The sequence below is a fragment of the Anomaloglossus baeobatrachus genome, unplaced genomic scaffold (assembly GCF_048569485.1).
Source record: "Anomaloglossus baeobatrachus isolate aAnoBae1 unplaced genomic scaffold, aAnoBae1.hap1 Scaffold_448, whole genome shotgun sequence".
NCBI classification, from domain to species: domain Eukaryota; kingdom Metazoa; phylum Chordata; class Amphibia; order Anura; family Aromobatidae; genus Anomaloglossus; species Anomaloglossus baeobatrachus.
In genome coordinates, this window is record NW_027443817.1 from 55138 (window position 1) to 73647 (window position 18510).

General features: G+C 46.6%; 12 non-coding genes and 1 pseudogene across 12 annotated transcripts; all 13 read left to right on the forward strand.

Annotated features, from left to right (window-relative positions):
- The first annotated feature begins 133 nt into the window (after positions 1-133).
- Positions 134-324, forward strand: LOC142280155 (U2 spliceosomal RNA). Its single transcript, XR_012742505.1, has one exon. It is a non-coding gene; the product is annotated as a U2 spliceosomal RNA (small nuclear RNA).
- Positions 325-1711: 1387 nt separating this feature from the next.
- LOC142280156 (U2 spliceosomal RNA) lies at positions 1712-1902 on the forward strand. Its single transcript, XR_012742506.1, has one exon. It is a non-coding gene; the product is annotated as a U2 spliceosomal RNA (small nuclear RNA).
- A 1387-nt stretch (positions 1903-3289) lies between these two features.
- LOC142280157 (U2 spliceosomal RNA) lies at positions 3290-3480 on the forward strand. Its single transcript, XR_012742507.1, has one exon. It is a non-coding gene; the product is annotated as a U2 spliceosomal RNA (small nuclear RNA).
- Positions 3481-4867: 1387 nt separating this feature from the next.
- Positions 4868-5058, forward strand: LOC142280158 (U2 spliceosomal RNA). Its single transcript, XR_012742508.1, has one exon. It is a non-coding gene; the product is annotated as a U2 spliceosomal RNA (small nuclear RNA).
- Positions 5059-6445: 1387 nt separating this feature from the next.
- LOC142280159 (U2 spliceosomal RNA) lies at positions 6446-6636 on the forward strand. The gene has a single exon (XR_012742509.1). It is a non-coding gene; the product is annotated as a U2 spliceosomal RNA (small nuclear RNA).
- A 1387-nt stretch (positions 6637-8023) lies between these two features.
- On the forward strand, positions 8024-8214 carry LOC142280160 (U2 spliceosomal RNA). Its single transcript, XR_012742510.1, has one exon. It is a non-coding gene; the product is annotated as a U2 spliceosomal RNA (small nuclear RNA).
- A 1387-nt stretch (positions 8215-9601) lies between these two features.
- LOC142280135 (U2 spliceosomal RNA) lies at positions 9602-9728 on the forward strand (annotated as a pseudogene).
- Positions 9729-10416: 688 nt separating this feature from the next.
- On the forward strand, positions 10417-10609 carry LOC142280124 (U2 spliceosomal RNA). The gene has a single exon (XR_012742483.1). It is a non-coding gene; the product is annotated as a U2 spliceosomal RNA (small nuclear RNA).
- Positions 10610-11996: 1387 nt separating this feature from the next.
- Positions 11997-12187, forward strand: LOC142280161 (U2 spliceosomal RNA). The gene has a single exon (XR_012742511.1). It is a non-coding gene; the product is annotated as a U2 spliceosomal RNA (small nuclear RNA).
- A 1387-nt stretch (positions 12188-13574) lies between these two features.
- Positions 13575-13765, forward strand: LOC142280163 (U2 spliceosomal RNA). The gene has a single exon (XR_012742512.1). It is a non-coding gene; the product is annotated as a U2 spliceosomal RNA (small nuclear RNA).
- A 1387-nt stretch (positions 13766-15152) lies between these two features.
- Positions 15153-15343, forward strand: LOC142280164 (U2 spliceosomal RNA). Its single transcript, XR_012742513.1, has one exon. It is a non-coding gene; the product is annotated as a U2 spliceosomal RNA (small nuclear RNA).
- Positions 15344-16730: 1387 nt separating this feature from the next.
- LOC142280166 (U2 spliceosomal RNA) lies at positions 16731-16921 on the forward strand. Its single transcript, XR_012742515.1, has one exon. It is a non-coding gene; the product is annotated as a U2 spliceosomal RNA (small nuclear RNA).
- A 1387-nt stretch (positions 16922-18308) lies between these two features.
- LOC142280167 (U2 spliceosomal RNA) lies at positions 18309-18499 on the forward strand. Its single transcript, XR_012742516.1, has one exon. It is a non-coding gene; the product is annotated as a U2 spliceosomal RNA (small nuclear RNA).
- The last annotated feature ends 11 nt before the right edge of the window (positions 18500-18510 follow it).

Here is an 18510-nt window from a genome sequence, read left to right on the forward strand (position 1 = left end):
AGCCTTTTCAAGGGTTGGCTTGGGTGACAAAATGTCTTGTGTAGGCGTGGGTTTGTCTCCCTCTCGCTCTCTCTCCCTAAGATGTGTCCGGCATAGGCCAGGGTGCCACTCGAGGCCCAAACCAATTCTGGTTATCGCTTCTCGGCCTTTTGGCTAAGATCAAGTGTAGTATCTGTTCTTATCAGTTTAATATCTGATACGTCCCCTATCTGGGGACCATATATTAAATGGATTTTTAGAACAGGGAGATGGAAAAAGAGCTTGCTCTGTCCACTCCACGCATTGACCTGGTATTGCAGTACCTCCAGGAACGGTGCACCCCTTCTTAACCCAGTTTCCAAAAGCAGAACTCAATTCACCTGATTCATATTAGCCCGATTTAATGAATTGGAAGAAAGCATACGTCTTCATATGCACCTCAATTTGGCCCATTCACTTTTCACACTTCCTCCTTTTGTTTTTTATCTTTCACACTTTTGACTTTCTTTATTCATCCAAATAGCAAACTCATCACCACTCAACCTGACCAACTCGGCTATGTCCCCGTGCTGCAGTTCTCTGTCTTATCTAGATCATTTGCAATTGAATGGAATAGATCCCTTTTGGACAAAGTGGATTCACCTGCTGCTGCAGTGACCACAGGTGTGATAAGATCTAGAATTGGCATCTGGTGCGATCTCTCCGCTTCCACTCCAAAGAAAGTTACCTGTTTATTCCTATCATGCATTGGTTTTTGGGGTTTTCTTTGAGTAATGATGATCTCTTTAGTAGTCTGTTGGCGCCCTCTCCTGGAGGAATAGTTTGCTTGCTCTTGGACATTCTAAAAGAGAGGTCATGATAGACATTGAGCTTCTGAGCTCAATTGGGGACAGTCATGGGTGATGAATGTTTGCAACCTACTGCGAAGCCTCATACCGCAATATAAGGAACGTCAAATACTAAGAAAGGGCGGCCTATGAAAGAATTACTACTTTCAATAAGTACACTTAAACGGCTAATTGGGAATAGAAAAACTGTAAAAAGCCCTCTGAGAAAGCCCCCCTCTAACCTTTGATAGTAAGCTTTTCTGTAGTCTGCCTGTTGATGTATTTTCCGTTTGAACTGTGCACAACATGAAGAGACGGAACACTGGCGGCTTGTCACAATGCCCCCCGATGACATCACAATAGCGCTGCTGCCTAGAAAACAAGCTGCGCAGAAGAAGTTGTTCTTTGGGTGGGAGGGTGGGCTAGTGGAAGGAGGGGGCAATCTCTTTTTTTCCCGGGTGGTAGGGGGATGACAGGAGAAGGGAAGCGGGTGGTGAGAAAGGTACAGAGGGCAGGGTTTGGGGGCTGGGAAGGAAAGGGAAAAGATTAGGGTTTGGGGATGATGAAAGGGCTTTCTACGGGTAAGGATGGCAAAGGGTGGCAGTGACGGAAAGTCAGGCAACCTGTCCTGTCCGTCTTTTTGTATCGTGAATTGGAAAGACTGCAAGGGGGAGGGGAGTTGCTTGCGCCCTAAAGGAGGAGTTATTCAGATTCATTGCAGTGGGCGGCGGCTGCAAAACGCACCATTCTTCTTGTTTTTGCTCTGCAAAGCAGCCTTTTCAAGGGTTGGCTTGGGTGACAAAATGTCTTGTGTAGGCGTGGGTTTGTCTCCCTCTCGCTCTCTCTCCCTAAGATGTGTCCGGCATAGGCCAGGGTGCCACTCGAGGCCCAAACCAATTCTGGTTATCGCTTCTCGGCCTTTTGGCTAAGATCAAGTGTAGTATCTGTTCTTATCAGTTTAATATCTGATACGTCCCCTATCTGGGGACCATATATTAAATGGATTTTTAGAACAGGGAGATGGAAAAAGAGCTTGCTCTGTCCACTCCACGCATTGACCTGGTATTGCAGTACCTCCAGGAACGGTGCACCCCTTCTTAACCCAGTTTCCAAAAGCAGAACTCAATTCACCTGATTCATATTAGCCCGATTTAATGAATTGGAAGAAAGCATACGTCTTCATATGCACCTCAATTTGGCCCATTCACTTTTCACACTTCCTCCTTTTGTTTTTTATCTTTCACACTTTTGACTTTCTTTATTCATCCAAATAGCAAACTCATCACCACTCAACCTGACCAACTCGGCTATGTCCCCGTGCTGCAGTTCTCTGTCTTATCTAGATCATTTGCAATTGAATGGAATAGATCCCTTTTGGACAAAGTGGATTCACCTGCTGCTGCAGTGACCACAGGTGTGATAAGATCTAGAATTGGCATCTGGTGCGATCTCTCCGCTTCCACTCCAAAGAAAGTTACCTGTTTATTCCTATCATGCATTGGTTTTTGGGGTTTTCTTTGAGTAATGATGATCTCTTTAGTAGTCTGTTGGCGCCCTCTCCTGGAGGAATAGTTTGCTTGCTCTTGGACATTCTAAAAGAGAGGTCATGATAGACATTGAGCTTCTGAGCTCAATTGGGGACAGTCATGGGTGATGAATGTTTGCAACCTACTGCGAAGCCTCATACCGCAATATAAGGAACGTCAAATACTAAGAAAGGGCGGCCTATGAAAGAATTACTACTTTCAATAAGTACACTTAAACGGCTAATTGGGAATAGAAAAACTGTAAAAAGCCCTCTGAGAAAGCCCCCCTCTAACCTTTGATAGTAAGCTTTTCTGTAGTCTGCCTGTTGATGTATTTTCCGTTTGAACTGTGCACAACATGAAGAGACGGAACACTGGCGGCTTGTCACAATGCCCCCCGATGACATCACAATAGCGCTGCTGCCTAGAAAACAAGCTGCGCAGAAGAAGTTGTTCTTTGGGTGGGAGGGTGGGCTAGTGGAAGGAGGGGGCAATCTCTTTTTTTCCCGGGTGGTAGGGGGATGACAGGAGAAGGGAAGCGGGTGGTGAGAAAGGTACAGAGGGCAGGGTTTGGGGGCTGGGAAGGAAAGGGAAAAGATTAGGGTTTGGGGATGATGAAAGGGCTTTCTACGGGTAAGGATGGCAAAGGGTGGCAGTGACGGAAAGTCAGGCAACCTGTCCTGTCCGTCTTTTTGTATCGTGAATTGGAAAGACTGCAAGGGGGAGGGGAGTTGCTTGCGCCCTAAAGGAGGAGTTATTCAGATTCATTGCAGTGGGCGGCGGCTGCAAAACGCACCATTCTTCTTGTTTTTGCTCTGCAAAGCAGCCTTTTCAAGGGTTGGCTTGGGTGACAAAATGTCTTGTGTAGGCGTGGGTTTGTCTCCCTCTCGCTCTCTCTCCCTAAGATGTGTCCGGCATAGGCCAGGGTGCCACTCGAGGCCCAAACCAATTCTGGTTATCGCTTCTCGGCCTTTTGGCTAAGATCAAGTGTAGTATCTGTTCTTATCAGTTTAATATCTGATACGTCCCCTATCTGGGGACCATATATTAAATGGATTTTTAGAACAGGGAGATGGAAAAAGAGCTTGCTCTGTCCACTCCACGCATTGACCTGGTATTGCAGTACCTCCAGGAACGGTGCACCCCTTCTTAACCCAGTTTCCAAAAGCAGAACTCAATTCACCTGATTCATATTAGCCCGATTTAATGAATTGGAAGAAAGCATACGTCTTCATATGCACCTCAATTTGGCCCATTCACTTTTCACACTTCCTCCTTTTGTTTTTTATCTTTCACACTTTTGACTTTCTTTATTCATCCAAATAGCAAACTCATCACCACTCAACCTGACCAACTCGGCTATGTCCCCGTGCTGCAGTTCTCTGTCTTATCTAGATCATTTGCAATTGAATGGAATAGATCCCTTTTGGACAAAGTGGATTCACCTGCTGCTGCAGTGACCACAGGTGTGATAAGATCTAGAATTGGCATCTGGTGCGATCTCTCCGCTTCCACTCCAAAGAAAGTTACCTGTTTATTCCTATCATGCATTGGTTTTTGGGGTTTTCTTTGAGTAATGATGATCTCTTTAGTAGTCTGTTGGCGCCCTCTCCTGGAGGAATAGTTTGCTTGCTCTTGGACATTCTAAAAGAGAGGTCATGATAGACATTGAGCTTCTGAGCTCAATTGGGGACAGTCATGGGTGATGAATGTTTGCAACCTACTGCGAAGCCTCATACCGCAATATAAGGAACGTCAAATACTAAGAAAGGGCGGCCTATGAAAGAATTACTACTTTCAATAAGTACACTTAAACGGCTAATTGGGAATAGAAAAACTGTAAAAAGCCCTCTGAGAAAGCCCCCCTCTAACCTTTGATAGTAAGCTTTTCTGTAGTCTGCCTGTTGATGTATTTTCCGTTTGAACTGTGCACAACATGAAGAGACGGAACACTGGCGGCTTGTCACAATGCCCCCCGATGACATCACAATAGCGCTGCTGCCTAGAAAACAAGCTGCGCAGAAGAAGTTGTTCTTTGGGTGGGAGGGTGGGCTAGTGGAAGGAGGGGGCAATCTCTTTTTTTCCCGGGTGGTAGGGGGATGACAGGAGAAGGGAAGCGGGTGGTGAGAAAGGTACAGAGGGCAGGGTTTGGGGGCTGGGAAGGAAAGGGAAAAGATTAGGGTTTGGGGATGATGAAAGGGCTTTCTACGGGTAAGGATGGCAAAGGGTGGCAGTGACGGAAAGTCAGGCAACCTGTCCTGTCCGTCTTTTTGTATCGTGAATTGGAAAGACTGCAAGGGGGAGGGGAGTTGCTTGCGCCCTAAAGGAGGAGTTATTCAGATTCATTGCAGTGGGCGGCGGCTGCAAAACGCACCATTCTTCTTGTTTTTGCTCTGCAAAGCAGCCTTTTCAAGGGTTGGCTTGGGTGACAAAATGTCTTGTGTAGGCGTGGGTTTGTCTCCCTCTCGCTCTCTCTCCCTAAGATGTGTCCGGCATAGGCCAGGGTGCCACTCGAGGCCCAAACCAATTCTGGTTATCGCTTCTCGGCCTTTTGGCTAAGATCAAGTGTAGTATCTGTTCTTATCAGTTTAATATCTGATACGTCCCCTATCTGGGGACCATATATTAAATGGATTTTTAGAACAGGGAGATGGAAAAAGAGCTTGCTCTGTCCACTCCACGCATTGACCTGGTATTGCAGTACCTCCAGGAACGGTGCACCCCTTCTTAACCCAGTTTCCAAAAGCAGAACTCAATTCACCTGATTCATATTAGCCCGATTTAATGAATTGGAAGAAAGCATACGTCTTCATATGCACCTCAATTTGGCCCATTCACTTTTCACACTTCCTCCTTTTGTTTTTTATCTTTCACACTTTTGACTTTCTTTATTCATCCAAATAGCAAACTCATCACCACTCAACCTGACCAACTCGGCTATGTCCCCGTGCTGCAGTTCTCTGTCTTATCTAGATCATTTGCAATTGAATGGAATAGATCCCTTTTGGACAAAGTGGATTCACCTGCTGCTGCAGTGACCACAGGTGTGATAAGATCTAGAATTGGCATCTGGTGCGATCTCTCCGCTTCCACTCCAAAGAAAGTTACCTGTTTATTCCTATCATGCATTGGTTTTTGGGGTTTTCTTTGAGTAATGATGATCTCTTTAGTAGTCTGTTGGCGCCCTCTCCTGGAGGAATAGTTTGCTTGCTCTTGGACATTCTAAAAGAGAGGTCATGATAGACATTGAGCTTCTGAGCTCAATTGGGGACAGTCATGGGTGATGAATGTTTGCAACCTACTGCGAAGCCTCATACCGCAATATAAGGAACGTCAAATACTAAGAAAGGGCGGCCTATGAAAGAATTACTACTTTCAATAAGTACACTTAAACGGATAATTGGGAATAGAAAAACTGTAAAAAGCCCTCTGAGAAAGCCCCCCTCTAACCTTTGATAGTAAGCTTTTCTGTAGTCTGCCTGTTGATGTATTTTCCGTTTGAACTGTGCACAACATGAAGAGACGGAACACTGGCGGCTTGTCACAATGCCCCCCGATGACATCACAATAGCGCTGCTGCCTAGAAAACAAGCTGCGCAGAAGAAGTTGTTCTTTGGGTGGGAGGGTGGGCTAGTGGAAGGAGGGGGCAATCTCTTTTTTTCCCGGGTGGTAGGGGGATGACAGGAGAAGGGAAGCGGGTGGTGAGAAAGGTACAGAGGGCAGGGTTTGGGGGCTGGGAAGGAAAGGGAAAAGATTAGGGTTTGGGGATGATGAAAGGGCTTTCTACGGGTAAGGATGGCAAAGGGTGGCAGTGACGGAAAGTCAGGCAACCTGTCCTGTCCGTCTTTTTGTATCGTGAATTGGAAAGACTGCAAGGGGGAGGGGAGTTGCTTGCGCCCTAAAGGAGGAGTTATTCAGATTCATTGCAGTGGGCGGCGGCTGCAAAACGCACCATTCTTCTTGTTTTTGCTCTGCAAAGCAGCCTTTTCAAGGGTTGGCTTGGGTGACAAAATGTCTTGTGTAGGCGTGGGTTTGTCTCCCTCTCGCTCTCTCTCCCTAAGATGTGTCCGGCATAGGCCAGGGTGCCACTCGAGGCCCAAACCAATTCTGGTTATCGCTTCTCGGCCTTTTGGCTAAGATCAAGTGTAGTATCTGTTCTTATCAGTTTAATATCTGATACGTCCCCTATCTGGGGACCATATATTAAATGGATTTTTAGAACAGGGAGATGGAAAAAGAGCTTGCTCTGTCCACTCCACGCATTGACCTGGTATTGCAGTACCTCCAGGAACGGTGCACCCCTTCTTAACCCAGTTTCCAAAAGCAGAACTCAATTCACCTGATTCATATTAGCCCGATTTAATGAATTGGAAGAAAGCATACGTCTTCATATGCACCTCAATTTGGCCCATTCACTTTTCACACTTCCTCCTTTTGTTTTTTATCTTTCACACTTTTGACTTTCTTTATTCATCCAAATAGCAAACTCATCACCACTCAACCTGACCAACTCGGCTATGTCCCCGTGCTGCAGTTCTCTGTCTTATCTAGATCATTTGCAATTGAATGGAATAGATCCCTTTTGGACAAAGTGGATTCACCTGCTGCTGCAGTGACCACAGGTGTGATAAGATCTAGAATTGGCATCTGGTGCGATCTCTCCGCTTCCACTCCAAAGAAAGTTACCTGTTTATTCCTATCATGCATTGGTTTTTGGGGTTTTCTTTGAGTAATGATGATCTCTTTAGTAGTCTGTTGGCGCCCTCTCCTGGAGGAATAGTTTGCTTGCTCTTGGACATTCTAAAAGAGAGGTCATGATAGACATTGAGCTTCTGAGCTCAATTGGGGACAGTCATGGGTGATGAATGTTTGCAACCTACTGCGAAGCCTCATACCGCAATATAAGGAACGTCAAATACTAAGAAAGGGCGGCCTATGAAAGAATTACTACTTTCAATAAGTACACTTAAACGGATAATTGGGAATAGAAAAACTGTAAAAAGCCCTCTGAGAAAGCCCCCCTCTAACCTTTGATAGTAAGCTTTTCTGTAGTCTGCCTGTTGATGTATTTTCCGTTTGAACTGTGCACAACATGAAGAGACGGAACACTGGCGGCTTGTCACAATGCCCCCCGATGACATCACAATAGCGCTGCTGCCTAGAAAACAAGCTGCGCAGAAGAAGTTGTTCTTTGGGTGGGAGGGTGGGCTAGTGGAAGGAGGGGGCAATCTCTTTTTTTCCCGGGTGGTAGGGGGATGACAGGAGAAGGGAAGCGGGTGGTGAGAAAGGTACAGAGGGCAGGGTTTGGGGGCTGGGAAGGAAAGGGAAAAGATTAGGGTTTGGGGATGATGAAAGGGCTTTCTACGGGTAAGGATGGCAAAGGGTGGCAGTGACGGAAAGTCAGGCAACCTGTCCTGTCCGTCTTTTTGTATCGTGAATTGGAAAGACTGCAAGGGGGAGGGGAGTTGCTTGCGCCCTAAAGGAGGAGTTATTCAGATTCATTGCAGTGGGCGGCGGCTGCAAAACGCACCATTCTTCTTGTTTTTGCTCTGCAAAGCAGCCTTTTCAAGGGTTGGCTTGGGTGACAAAATGTCTTGTGTAGGCGTGGGTTTGTCTCCCTCTCGCTCTCTCTCCCTAAGATGTGTCCGGCATAGGCCAGGGTGCCACTCGAGGCCCAAACCAATTCTGGTTATCGCTTCTCGGCCTTTTGGCTAAGATCAAGTGTAGTATCTGTTCTTATCAGTTTAATATCTGATACGTCCCCTATCTGGGGACCATATATTAAATGGATTTTTAGAACAGGGAGATGGAAAAAGAGCTTGCTCTGTCCACTCCACGCATTGACCTGGTATTGCAGTACCTCCAGGAACGGTGCACCCCTTCTTAACCCAGTTTCCAAAAGCAGAACTCAATTCACCTGATTCATATTAGCCCGATTTAATGAATTGGAAGAAAGCATACGTCTTCATATGCACCTCAATTTGGCCCATTCACTTTTCACACTTCCTCCTTTTGTTTTTTATCTTTCACACTTTTGACTTTCTTTATTCATCCAAATAGCAAACTCATCACCACTCAACCTGACCAACTCGGCTATGTCCCCGTGCTGCAGTTCTCTGTCTTATCTAGATCATTTGCAATTGAATGGAATAGATCCCTTTTGGACAAAGTGGATTCACCTGCTGCTGCAGTGACCACAGGTGTGATAAGATCTAGAATTGGCATCTGGTGCGATCTCTCCGCTTCCACTCCAAAGAAAGTTACCTGTTTATTCCTATCATGCATTGGTTTTTGGGGTTTTCTTTGAGTAATGATGATCTCTTTAGTAGTCTGTTGGCGCCCTCTCCTGGAGGAATAGTTTGCTTGCTCTTGGACATTCTAAAAGAGAGGTCATGATAGACATTGAGCTTCTGAGCTCAATTGGGGACAGTCATGGGTGATGAATGTTTGCAACCTACTGCGAAGCCTCATACCGCAATATAAGGAACGTCAAATACTAAGAAAGGGCGGCCTATGAAAGAATTACTACTTTCAATAAGTACACTTAAACGGCTAATTGGGAATAGAAAAACTGTAAAAAGCCCTCTGAGAAAGCCCCCCTCTAACCTTTGATAGTAAGCTTTTCTGTAGTCTGCCTGTTGATGTATTTTCCGTTTGAACTGTGCACAACATGAAGAGACGGAACACTGGCGGCTTGTCACAATGCCCCCCGATGACATCACAATAGCGCTGCTGCCTAGAAAACAAGCTGCGCAGAAGAAGTTGTTCTTTGGGTGGGAGGGTGGGCTAGTGGAAGGAGGGGGCAATCTCTTTTTTTCCCGGGTGGTAGGGGGATGACAGGAGAAGGGAAGCGGGTGGTGAGAAAGGTACAGAGGGCAGGGTTTGGGGGCTGGGAAGGAAAGGGAAAAGATTAGGGTTTGGGGATGATGAAAGGGCTTTCTACGGGTAAGGATGGCAAAGGGTGGCAGTGACGGAAAGTCAGGCAACCTGTCCTGTCCGTCTTTTTGTATCGTGAATTGGAAAGACTGCAAGGGGGAGGGGAGTTGCTTGCGCCCTAAAGGAGGAGTTATTCAGATTCATTGCAGTGGGCGGCGGCTGCAAAACGCACCATTCTTCTTGTTTTTGCTCTGCAAAGCAGCCTTTTCAAGGGTTGGCTTGGGTGACAAAATGTCTTGTGTAGGCGTGGGTTTGTCTCCCTCTCGCTCTCTCTCCCTAAGATGTGTCCGGCATAGGCCAGGGTGCCACTCGAGGCCCAAACCAATTCTGGTTATCGCTTCTCGGCCTTTTGGCTAAGATCAAGTGTAGTATCTGTGAGGCTCGGCAGATGCAATGCACACTGGAAGGTTGCGCTTGCTAGTACTCTTGATGTATAGTATATTCATCTAGAGGAAAACATGGCCCTACCAGGATCGAGGCTATTAGACTGAGTAAGTGTGGGGGCTATGGTGCAATGTGCCCCAGGACTGACGACCCTGGAGTGAGTCTGAGCTTGCTGGCTTGGGACCCCGGCGAGCCTTGGGCTCTGTAGCACACCGTACCTTGCCCTTTCATACTTTCTGAGCATATTGCTCTATCCCGGCCTTCTGGCTAGGAAGGGAAATTTTTATAATCATGGTCGGAGGTCCGTTCAGCTTTGGGCTGAGAAACCAACACCCGGTTGGAGGTCCGGGTCAGCTTCGGCTGAGAAACCAACACCCGGTTGGAGGTCTGGGTCAGCTTCGGCTGAGAAACCAACACCCGGTTGGAGGTCCGGGTCAGCTTCGGCTGAGAAACCAACACCCGGTTGGAGGTCCGGTTAGCCTTGGGCTGAGAAACCAACACCGGTTGACGGTCCGGGCAGTTTCGGCTGCGAAACCAACAACTAGTAGCTCTCTACTCCACTTGGGTAAGATGCCTGGGTGGACGCTGGGAGCAACGACAAGGCTCAACCAGGCTTCGGCTTGGGGGAGCACCGAAGATCCCTGACCCTTGCTGTGGCCTTCTGGCTCGGAGGGACGGGGTTGATTTTTGGGGACCCTCTCCTCACGGAGGGGTCCACACGAATCCTAGCCTTTGCACTGTTTTTGGTGTGACTTCGGTCATGCATTTTTTGCGGTGCTTTGGAAAGCTTCATTAAATCAAAAATCTGTTCTTATCAGTTTAATATCTGATACGTCCCCTATCTGGGGACCATATATTAAATGGATTTTTAGAACAGGGAGATGGAAAAAGAGCTTGCTCTGTCCACTCCACGCATTGACCTGGTATTGCAGTACCTCCAGGAACGGTGCACCCCTTCTTAACCCAGTTTCCAAAAGCAGAACTCAATTCACCTGATTCATATTAGCCCGATTTAATGAATTGGAAGAAAGCATACGTCTTCATATGCACCTCAATTTGGCCCATTCACTTTTCACACTTCCTCCTTTTGTTTTTTATCTTTCACACTTTTGACTTTCTTTATTCATCCAAATAGCAAACTCATCACCACTCAACCTGACCAACTCGGCTATGTCCCCGTGCTGCAGTTCTCTGTCTTATCTAGATCATTTGCAATTGAATGGAATAGATCCCTTTTGGACAAAGTGGATTCACCTGCTGCTGCAGTGACCACAGGTGTGATAAGATCTAGAATTGGCATCTGGTGCGATCTCTCCGCTTCCACTCCAAAGAAAGTTACCTGTTTATTCCTATCATGCATTGGTTTTTGGGGTTTTCTTTGAGTAATGATGATCTCTTTAGTAGTCTGTTGGCGCCCTCTCCTGGAGGAATAGTTTGCTTGCTCTTGGACATTCTAAAAGAGAGGTCATGATAGACATTGAGCTTCTGAGCTCAATTGGGGACAGTCATGGGTGATGAATGTTTGCAACCTACTGCGAAGCCTCATACCGCAATATAAGGAACGTCAAATACTAAGAAAGGGCGGCCTATGAAAGAATTACTACTTTCAATAAGTACACTTAAACGGCTAATTGGGAATAGAAAAACTGTAAAAAGCCCTCTGAGAAAGCCCCCCTCTAACCTTTGATAGTAAGCTTTTCTGTAGTCTGCCTGTTGATGTATTTTCCGTTTGAACTGTGCACAACATGAAGAGACGGAACACTGGCGGCTTGTCACAATGCCCCCCGATGACATCACAATAGCGCTGCTGCCTAGAAAACAAGCTGCGCAGAAGAAGTTGTTCTTTGGGTGGGAGGGTGGGCTAGTGGAAGGAGGGGGCAATCTCTTTTTTTCCCGGGTGGTAGGGGGATGACAGGAGAAGGGAAGCGGGTGGTGAGAAAGGTACAGAGGGCAGGGTTTGGGGGCTGGGAAGGAAAGGGAAAAGATTAGGGTTTGGGGATGATGAAAGGGCTTTCTACGGGTAAGGATGGCAAAGGGTGGCAGTGACGGAAAGTCAGGCAACCTGTCCTGTCCGTCTTTTTGTATCGTGAATTGGAAAGACTGCAAGGGGGAGGGGAGTTGCTTGCGCCCTAAAGGAGGAGTTATTCAGATTCATTGCAGTGGGCGGCGGCTGCAAAACGCACCATTCTTCTTGTTTTTGCTCTGCAAAGCAGCCTTTTCAAGGGTTGGCTTGGGTGACAAAATGTCTTGTGTAGGCGTGGGTTTGTCTCCCTCTCGCTCTCTCTCCCTAAGATGTGTCCGGCATAGGCCAGGGTGCCACTCGAGGCCCAAACCAATTCTGGTTATCGCTTCTCGGCCTTTTGGCTAAGATCAAGTGTAGTATCTGTTCTTATCAGTTTAATATCTGATACGTCCCCTATCTGGGGACCATATATTAAATGGATTTTTAGAACAGGGAGATGGAAAAAGAGCTTGCTCTGTCCACTCCACGCATTGACCTGGTATTGCAGTACCTCCAGGAACGGTGCACCCCTTCTTAACCCAGTTTCCAAAAGCAGAACTCAATTCACCTGATTCATATTAGCCCGATTTAATGAATTGGAAGAAAGCATACGTCTTCATATGCACCTCAATTTGGCCCATTCACTTTTCACACTTCCTCCTTTTGTTTTTTATCTTTCACACTTTTGACTTTCTTTATTCATCCAAATAGCAAACTCATCACCACTCAACCTGACCAACTCGGCTATGTCCCCGTGCTGCAGTTCTCTGTCTTATCTAGATCATTTGCAATTGAATGGAATAGATCCCTTTTGGACAAAGTGGATTCACCTGCTGCTGCAGTGACCACAGGTGTGATAAGATCTAGAATTGGCATCTGGTGCGATCTCTCCGCTTCCACTCCAAAGAAAGTTACCTGTTTATTCCTATCATGCATTGGTTTTTGGGGTTTTCTTTGAGTAATGATGATCTCTTTAGTAGTCTGTTGGCGCCCTCTCCTGGAGGAATAGTTTGCTTGCTCTTGGACATTCTAAAAGAGAGGTCATGATAGACATTGAGCTTCTGAGCTCAATTGGGGACAGTCATGGGTGATGAATGTTTGCAACCTACTGCGAAGCCTCATACCGCAATATAAGGATCGTCAAATACTAAGAAAGGGCGGCCTATGAAAGAATTACTACTTTCAATAAGTACACTTAAACGGCTAATTGGGAATAGAAAAACTGTAAAAAGCCCTCTGAGAAAGCCCCCCTCTAACCTTTGATAGTAAGCTTTTCTGTAGTCTGCCTGTTGATGTATTTTCCGTTTGAACTGTGCACAACATGAAGAGACGGAACACTGGCGGCTTGTCACAATGCCCCCCGATGACATCACAATAGCGCTGCTGCCTAGAAAACAAGCTGCGCAGAAGAAGTTGTTCTTTGGGTGGGAGGGTGGGCTAGTGGAAGGAGGGGGCAATCTCTTTTTTTCCCGGGTGGTAGGGGGATGACAGGAGAAGGGAAGCGGGTGGTGAGAAAGGTACAGAGGGCAGGGTTTGGGGGCTGGGAAGGAAAGGGAAAAGATTAGGGTTTGGGGATGATGAAAGGGCTTTCTACGGGTAAGGATGGCAAAGGGTGGCAGTGACGGAAAGTCAGGCAACCTGTCCTGTCCGTCTTTTTGTATCGTGAATTGGAAAGACTGCAAGGGGGAGGGGAGTTGCTTGCGCCCTAAAGGAGGAGTTATTCAGATTCATTGCAGTGGGCGGCGGCTGCAAAACGCACCATTCTTCTTGTTTTTGCTCTGCAAAGCAGCCTTTTCAAGGGTTGGCTTGGGTGACAAAATGTCTTGTGTAGGCGTGGGTTTGTCTCCCTCTCGCTCTCTCTCCCTAAGATGTGTCCGGCATAGGCCAGGGTGCCACTCGAGGCCCAAACCAATTCTGGTTATCGCTTCTCGGCCTTTTGGCTAAGATCAAGTGTAGTATCTGTTCTTATCAGTTTAATATCTGATACGTCCCCTATCTGGGGACCATATATTAAATGGATTTTTAGAACAGGGAGATGGAAAAAGAGCTTGCTCTGTCCACTCCACGCATTGACCTGGTATTGCAGTACCTCCAGGAACGGTGCACCCCTTCTTAACCCAGTTTCCAAAAGCAGAACTCAATTCACCTGATTCATATTAGCCCGATTTAATGAATTGGAAGAAAGCATACGTCTTCATATGCACCTCAATTTGGCCCATTCACTTTTCACACTTCCTCCTTTTGTTTTTTATCTTTCACACTTTTGACTTTCTTTATTCATCCAAATAGCAAACTCATCACCACTCAACCTGACCAACTCGGCTATGTCCCCGTGCTGCAGTTCTCTGTCTTATCTAGATCATTTGCAATTGAATGGAATAGATCCCTTTTGGACAAAGTGGATTCACCTGCTGCTGCAGTGACCACAGGTGTGATAAGATCTAGAATTGGCATCTGGTGCGATCTCTCCGCTTCCACTCCAAAGAAAGTTACCTGTTTATTCCTATCATGCATTGGTTTTTGGGGTTTTCTTTGAGTAATGATGATCTCTTTAGTAGTTTGTTGGCGCCCTCTCCTGGAGGAATAGTTTGCTTGCTCTTGGACATTCTAAAAGAGAGGTCATGATAGACATTGAGCTTCTGAGCTCAATTGGGGACAGTCATGGGTGATGAATGTTTGCAACCTACTGCGAAGCCTCATACCGCAATATAAGGAACGTCAAATACTAAGAAAGGGCGGCCTATGAAAGAATTACTACTTTCAATAAGTACACTTAAACGGCTAATTGGGAATAGAAAAACTGTAAAAAGCCCTCTGAGAAAGCCCCCCTCTAACCTTTGATAGTAAGCTTTTCTGTAGTCTGCCTGTTGATGTATTTTCCGTTTGAACTGTGCACAACATGAAGAGACGGAACACTGGCGGCTTGTCACAATGCCCCCCGATGACATCACAATAGCGCTGCTGCCTAGAAAACAAGCTGCGCAGAAGAAGTTGTTCTTTGGGTGGGAGGGTGGGCTAGTGGAAGGAGGGGGCAATCTCTTTTTTTCCCGGGTGGTAGGGGGATGACAGGAGAAGGGAAGCGGGTGGTGAGAAAGGTACAGAGGGCAGGGTTTGGGGGCTGGGAAGGAAAGGGAAAAGATTAGGGTTTGGGGATGATGAAAGGGCTTTCTACGGGTAAGGATGGCAAAGGGTGGCAGTGACGGAAAGTCAGGCAACCTGTCCTGTCCGTCTTTTTGTATCGTGAATTGGAAAGACTGCAAGGGGGAGGGGAGTTGCTTGCGCCCTAAAGGAGGAGTTATTCAGATTCATTGCAGTGGGCGGCGGCTGCAAAACGCACCATTCTTCTTGTTTTTGCTCTGCAAAGCAGCCTTTTCAAGGGTTGGCTTGGGTGACAAAATGTCTTGTGTAGGCGTGGGTTTGTCTCCCTCTCGCTCTCTCTCCCTAAGATGTGTCCGGCATAGGCCAGGGTGCCACTCGAGGCCCAAACCAATTCTGGTTATCGCTTCTCGGCCTTTTGGCTAAGATCAAGTGTAGTATCTGTTCTTATCAGTTTAATATCTGATACGTCCCCTATCTGGGGACCATATATTAAATGGATTTTTAGAACAGGGAGATGGAAAAAGAGCTTGCTCTGTCCACTCCACGCATTGACCTGGTATTGCAGTACCTCCAGGAACGGTGCACCCCTTCTTAACCCAGTTTCCAAAAGCAGAACTCAATTCACCTGATTCATATTAGCCCGATTTAATGAATTGGAAGAAAGCATACGTCTTCATATGCACCTCAATTTGGCCCATTCACTTTTCACACTTCCTCCTTTTGTTTTTTATCTTTCACACTTTTGACTTTCTTTATTCATCCAAATAGCAAACTCATCACCACTCAACCTGACCAACTCGGCTATGTCCCCGTGCTGAAGTTCTCTGTCTTATCTAGATCATTTGCAATTGAATGGAATAGATCCCTTTTGGACAAAGTGGATTCACCTGCTGCTGCAGTGACCACAGGTGTGATAAGATCTAGAATTGGCATCTGGTGCGATCTCTCCGCTTCCACTCCAAAGAAAGTTACCTGTTTATTCCTATCATGCATTGGTTTTTGGGGTTTTCTTTGAGTAATGATGATCTCTTTAGTAGTCTGTTGGCGCCCTCTCCTGGAGGAATAGTTTGCTTGCTCTTGGAAATTCTAAAAGAGAGGTCATGATAGACATTGAGCTTCTGAGCTCAATTGGGGACAGTCATGGGTGATGAATGTTTGCAACCTACTGCGAAGCCTCATACCGCAATATAAGGAACGTCAAATACTAAGAAAGGGCGGCCTATGAAAGAATTACTACTTTCAATAAGTACACTTAAACGGCTAATTGGGAATAGAAAAACTGTAAAAAGCCCTCTGAGAAAGCCCCCCTCTAACCTTTGATAGTAAGCTTTTCTGTAGTCTGCCTGTTGATGTATTTTCCGTTTGAACTGTGCACAACATGAAGAGACGGAACACTGGCGGCTTGTCACAATGCCCCCCGATGACATCACAATAGCGCTGCTGCCTAGAAAACAAGCTGCGCAGAAGAAGTTGTTCTTTGGGTGGGAGGGTGGGCTAGTGGAAGGAGGGGGCAATCTCTTTTTTTCCCGGGTGGTAGGGGGATGACAGGAGAAGGGAAGCGGGTGGTGAGAAAGGTACAGAGGGCAGGGTTTGGGGGCTGGGAAGGAAAGGGAAAAGATTAGGGTTTGGGGATGATGAAAGGGCTTTCTACGGGTAAGGATGGCAAAGGGTGGCAGTGACGGAAAGTCAGGCAACCTGTCCTGTCCGTCTTTTTGTATCGTGAATTGGAAAGACTGCAAGGGGGAGGGGAGTTGCTTGCGCCCTAAAGGAGGAGTTATTCAGATTCATTGCAGTGGGCGGCGGCTGCAAAACGCACCATTCTTCTTGTTTTTGCTCTGCAAAGCAGCCTTTTCAAGGGTTGGCTTGGGTGACAAAATGTCTTGTGTAGGCGTGGGTTTGTCTCCCTCTCGCTCTCTCTCCCTAAGATGTGTCCGGCATAGGCCAGGGTGCCACTCGAGGCCCAAACCAATTCTGGTTATCGCTTCTCGGCCTTTTGGCTAAGATCAAGTGTAGTATCTGTTCTTATCAGTTTAATATCTGATACGTCCCCTATCTGGGGACCATATATTAAATGGATTTTTAGAACAGGGAGATGGAAAAAGAGCTTGCTCTGTCCACTCCACGCATTGACCTGGTATTGCAGTACCTCCAGGAACGGTGCACCCCTTCTTAACCCAGTTTCCAAAAGCAGAACTCAATTCACCTGATTCATATTAGCCCGATTTAATGAATTGGAAGAAAGCATACGTCTTCATATGCACCTCAATTTGGCCCATTCACTTTTCACACTTCCTCCTTTTGTTTTTTATCTTTCACACTTTTGACTTTCTTTATTCATCCAAATAGCAAACTCATCACCACTCAACCTGACCAACTCGGCTATGTCCCCGTGCTGCAGTTCTCTGTCTTATCTAGATCATTTGCAATTGAATGGAATAGATCCCTTTTGGACAAAGTGGATTCACCTGCTGCTGCAGTGACCACAGGTGTGATAAGATCTAGAATTGGCATCTGGTGCGATCTCTCCGCTTCCACTCCAAAGAAAGTTACCTGTTTATTCCTATCATGCATTGGTTTTTGGGGTTTTCTTTGAGTAATGATGATCTCTTTAGTAGTCTGTTGGCGCCCTCTCCTGGAGGAATAGTTTGCTTGCTCTTGGACATTCTAAAAGAGAGGTCATGATAGACATTGAGCTTCTGAGCTCAATTGGGGACAGTCATGGGTGATGAATGTTTGCAACCTACTGCGAAGCCTCATACCGCAATATAAGGAACGTCAAATACTAAGAAAGGGCGGCCTATGAAAGAATTACTACTTTCAATAAGTACACTTAAACGGCTAATTGGGAATAGAAAAACTGTAAAAAGCCCTCTGAGAAAGCCCCCCTCTAACCTTTGATAGTAAGCTTTTCTGTAGTCTGCCTGTTGATGTATTTTCCGTTTGAACTGTGCACAACATGAAGAGACGGAACACTGGCGGCTTGTCACAATGCCCCCCGATGACATCACAATAGCGCTGCTGCCTAGAAAACAAGCTGCGCAGAAGAAGTTGTTCTTTGGGTGGGAGGGTGGGCTAGTGGAAGGAGGGGGCAATCTCTTTTTTTCCCGGGTGGTAGGGGGATGACAGGAGAAGGGAAGCGGGTGGTGAGAAAGGTACAGAGGGCAGGGTTTGGGGGCTGGGAAGGAAAGGGAAAAGATTAGGGTTTGGGGATGATGAAAGGGCTTTCTACGGGTAAGGATGGCAAAGGGTGGCAGTGACGGAAAGTCAGGCAACCTGTCCTGTCCGTCTTTTTGTATCGTGAATTGGAAAGACTGCAAGGGGGAGGGGAGTTGCTTGCGCCCTAAAGGAGGAGTTATTCAGATTCATTGCAGTGGGCGGCGGCTGCAAAACGCACCATTCTTCTTGTTTTTGCTCTGCAAAGCAGCCTTTTCAAGGGTTGGCTTGGGTGACAAAATGTCTTGTGTAGGCGTGGGTTTGTCTCCCTCTCGCTCTCTCTCCCTAAGATGTGTCCGGCATAGGCCAGGGTGCCACTCGAGGCCCAAACCAATTCTGGTTATCGCTTCTCGGCCTTTTGGCTAAGATCAAGTGTAGTATCTGTTCTTATCAGTTTAATATCTGATACGTCCCCTATCTGGGGACCATATATTAAATGGATTTTTAGAACAGGGAGATGGAAAAAGAGCTTGCTCTGTCCACTCCACGCATTGACCTGGTATTGCAGTACCTCCAGGAACGGTGCACCCCTTCTTAACCCAGT